We start from the raw sequence: 4,862 nt of genomic DNA, 5'->3' as shown, positions 1-4,862 counted from the left end.
ACTAGAGCATCAGTGTACAGCAATCAGGCTAACTCCTCTCCCCCTTCAGACAGGTGAGGGAAGTGAGCTACATAATATTTCCCTGGTGTTAACACTACACAAAGGTAACAGAGATCTCAGCTGACAGACGAATTTCATTCACTGCAAGCAGATCAATAATTGTGGAAATGACAAAAATCATCCTGAACAAAATCAGATTTTTTAAAAACTGCAGATAGAGTATCCCTAAGCAAAGCAAATGCTTGAGAAAGAGAATTACAATCAACATTTAGATAAAAAATGTAAATAATCAAATAGAAATGGCCACACACTACTGGGGGATACCTACAGTTGTGAGACACTGTGTTACCTCTCTGCCTCAGCAAAAGTGAGCCTTGCTAGAGATTAGACGGTGTGTCAGCTCCCTATCTCCGCAGTCTCTTTTCCTCACCAGCAAATTCTTCAAGGTTCCCAGCCCATACCTTGTCTAGCAAGTAACATCAGTGAACTCCAGCCCCTGAGCTCCTCAAAGCTCTTTCTTGTGATGCACAGCTCCATGCACACTAACACGGCTGCTACTCTGAAAGCTCCATCACTGTTCATTTACAGAAGATACTAAGTTTGCGGCTCTTTAAGAGTCAGTACATTACAGGTTATTAACCTAACTGGGGTAAATACACCCTTCCCTTCAAACATAGAATTGAGTTGGTTTGTAGTAAAAATAAAACAAGTTTATTAACAAAAGGACATAGGTTAAGTGATAGAGTAACAGGAAAAAAGGCAGAAATGGTTACAAGCAAATCAAAGTGAAAACATGCATCTGAAAGACTAAAATGTAATTTAGTAAGATGCAGTCTAAGTTCAAGATTGTTTCTTTCACCTAAAGACTTCTAGCCAGCTTTTACTGGCCAGCCTGCCAGGATCCATCAGAGATTAAATTACTTTGTTCCTTTGTCTCCTAAGGTGAAGAATAAAGATGGAGTCTCTCTATGTTCCTTACATCCCCAAAGGGATGTTTTTGTCTTACAAGACAGGGAAGCCTCCTGAGCATTCAGTCTCATGTCTCTCTGGGGTGCAGGAAGCATATTAATTTTCTGTCTGTCGAGTTTAGCTCAATGTTTGTTTACTCTAATATGTAAATTGAAGTAAACCTGCATTTCTTTTCTAGGACAGACCTGTTTATCACCTTTACCTAGGCTAGGCTGTCTGGTCTTAAACATGTTCTAGTACCATCATACAGAGAGAATTCTTAACTCCACATAAAACGTTAACACATGCATGTTACAATATTTATCACCAGTGTGTTATTACTTTTCAAATGAAACCTCACAAGGAATATTTTGTACCAATATCGTTGCTGTAGTTTAGGGTGCCTAGGGTCACGATACCCAACAAAATGGCCTGTGAGGACACAAGCATAATGATACATGAACAGAAATGTGTGTGTTAACAACAAAGCAATGATCAAAATAACCCATATGTCTAAAGTCACCATGATTTCCCCAATGAGCAAAGTTAATAAGAATGAGAAGCCTAACATTTTCCTTGCTTCAGTAAAATCTCATTTTCTACTGGACAACTTTAGCAATGCCTAGAAAAACATGTAAGAAGGAAGAAGGCAAAACAAAACACAAAATCTTACAGTCTTGAATTGTCTAGGAGAGGGACTGGGTGGCCTATTAGGTCTTTCCACACAATGTCTATAATTCTGTGAAAAATATCTAGCAAAGTCCCAATTTGTGACTGAAACAGCAGCAACCTTGAACAGAAAACAGTTCAGAGCAAACACATATTGACCTGCCACCTCACTATTATGTATTGAAAACAGATAAAAAGAAATTCCCAGGCTAAAAGTAGAAATTTGCAACATTAAAGCATTCTGTCTGAATATACTCTTATGTTACAGTAGGTAAACAAAAAACAACCCCACCATTATAACAAACACCTAGCTCAGCCACCTGAGACAATGATAATATAAAACCAGTGAAAAGTTAATGACATTTAAAATTAGCTGGGCATGCACTTCCAGCTAGCAGTAAGTCAAGAGGTTTTAAACAGCTGGAACCCATAAAGATAAGGGGGAGGCAAATAATGGAGAAATATTCTTTTGATTCTTATCCCAACAGAGTACCATAAAGTAGTCACACCTGACCTAAATGGAGGTAATTCCAGGAAGCAGCCCAGCAGTCTGGCCCCAGTCCTCAGTAACACATGACACCACCTTATTACTCCATTTCTTGCAAGGCAAATACCAGATGCTTCACTTTGTTCCAACCACGCAGCAACTTCAAAGCACCCAGGTTTGTAGTCTTAAATCTTTTCCCTCAATATTCCAACAAATACAACATTTGTAAAAGGTTGGTTAGTAACTAGGTATTCCTTACGTTGCCATCCCACAACTGTGCAACCATAGGTTTTTCCGACAGCCCAACATTTTTATATAGTCTTACTATGAAACTGGAAGAGAGGTGAGGTAAATGACAGGTAGACAAAGGCTCCCAATTATCTTGAAAGGGATCCTTTGTTATCTTACAATGATTGGAAGGCACTTCTAATAAACAATTTCTTTATGTTAACATTTTCAGCTGAGATATTTTGTTCCCAAGATGATTTTTCCACTTATCTCTTACAGCAGAGATAATATTGTTTGCATCACATTCAGGGAAGGGATGTTAGATAAGATACACAAAGCCTTGCAGCAGTACTGACCCCTGCTCAAACTAGGCTAATTGCTTCAGTAGGAATGGCCTTCTAGCCATTCACCCAGTGCAGGATCACTGGTACACAGCACTCTCCAGCCATGAACCTTTCATGCCCTATGGAGCCCAGGAGTCGCTGGCATGCAACCAGGCTCCCTCCTGACACCCACAGCCATAACCCAGGCAGGTTGAATGGAGCTGTGTTAGACTTAACCACAATCTATTCCTTAATGGAAAGTTAGGCAACTAAGTAGCCCTATTTACAGGCATTTTTTTAAAAGATGAACTTTTTTTCACACACATTTTTACATGCTTTCCAGTCTCCATTTTTTTTTAAGGTAACCCTATCTGTCTGGCTGTTTAATGGTTTGGGGTGTTGGATTGAGAGGGGGACCATGTATGTGAACATTTAAAATAAATAATTGAGTTGCTGGTCCTGTAATCAGAACTGCACAGGTGGATGTTTGCACTTGCTTGGAACCGCAATAAAGTAAATGGGGCTCACCCAACTCCAAATACAGGATAGTGTCCATAATGTTTAAACCTTAAACTATGTGCATGATGGTGCTCTCATTGTCTGGATCTACCTAGAGAAAGACTGCTCTGTTCTGGCCTAGTCAGAATTTCCAAGTGGCTCTCACAGTCAGCCCCAGATAGAACACATTGCAATAGCCTGTCAAAAAAGATGGGTCCCTATAGCCAGGGCCCCCATCTGAAACCAAAGAATGTGGTGTCTTGGCTAAACAAAGATGGGGAAAGGCATTCTGGCCACCATCTGAAAAGGCAGGGGCAGAAATTGGTTCAAGACAACAAGATAAGATAGAACACCTTCAGAATAGGACAAATGTCTTAAACTAAGGATTAGGCCATAGCTTCTGCTAGTTCCTCACAATATTTTAGTTCCTGCCAACCAGAATCTCCTCAGTTTTACCCTGAGCCAACTGCTTTTTGTCAGGGTCCATTTTGCATATATTTTACATATATGTTGAACAAGAGGGGTGACAGGACCGGATTATTGTTGGCCTCCATATAAGGGCAGTTCACTAGGGGAAATAAAGCAACTTTACATCAACGTCCTCTGGGAATCTCTCGAAAAAAAATAAATGATGTCATCTTAATGTGACTACCCATCCCTGCCAGGCCAGGGAGTACGAGCCAGATTTTTACGTGTTTAGGCACCTAAAGCTCCAGATAGTCATCTAGCTGGGTTTTCAAAGGCATCTAGGTGCCTGACTCCCACTGAGTTCTATGGCACTTTTGAAAATCCCACCAGGCAGCTATCTCCATCCTTAGGTGACTAAATATAAAAAAAATGGCCCTAAATCACTAGTGTTTTCTGATCAGCAGAAGGCTATATATATATATATAGATATAGATATATATATATATACACACACACACACACACACACGTATGCTCCAGAACTAGCAGGGTTAGAGGGATGGAATGCTCTGTTCCTTCTGTGGGTGAAAAGAGGAAAAATTCTGGTCAGACTTATTTACAAAAATAACAGTGTTGCTTCCCCTAGTTTCCACATACTGAGTTTTACTGCTTAGCTGGACTTGGTCTATGTTCCGATTGTATAAATAATAAAAGATTGCTATTGTAGCTGAAATCCTGAAAGGGCACAGGAATGGTGCAAGAGCTACCCTGGAGTGAGAGAGTCAGCTTGAGCTTCCATATAGTTGACTCTGATTTGGGAATGGGATTCAAGCTGAATAAAAAGAGGGTAGAGGGCTCTGCCCTAGCGACCAGGAGCTCTATTCCACAAAGCAGAGCTTCTGTCCCTGGGTCCTGTTTTGCTCTGAATTCCCAGCCTAGAGCAGTTGAAGCCTGTGTGGATCAGATCAGTAGGGGTGTCACACAACTGACTTCACGGCAAATCCCAACTGGATCAATGGCAGCATACAGCTGACTTCACAATGAAGCCTGACCAAATCAAAAGCAGGGGTGATATCACAGAACTGGACCAGGTAGCTGCAAATCAAGGTAGAACCTGGTAGCATGGTAACCTTTGCCGGACTGGAATAGATAGGTGAGAAGAATGTTGCCCTCCCAACCACCACTGAGTCTAATTGAACCTATTGGTGAGGTTTTAGGTGGAAGGGGATTTTTTAAGCGTTCTGAACCTCAGCCAACTGGACAATTAAAACTGGAGCTGTGGTGTTGACCCTACTTCTGCTA

The sequence above is a fragment of the Terrapene carolina genome, unplaced genomic scaffold, assembly GCF_002925995.2.
Source record: "Terrapene carolina triunguis isolate 2854851 unplaced genomic scaffold, T_m_triunguis-2.0 Scaffold69, whole genome shotgun sequence".
Classification (NCBI taxonomy): domain Eukaryota; kingdom Metazoa; phylum Chordata; order Testudines; family Emydidae; genus Terrapene; species Terrapene triunguis.
This window is presented reverse-complemented; position numbering follows the sequence as displayed.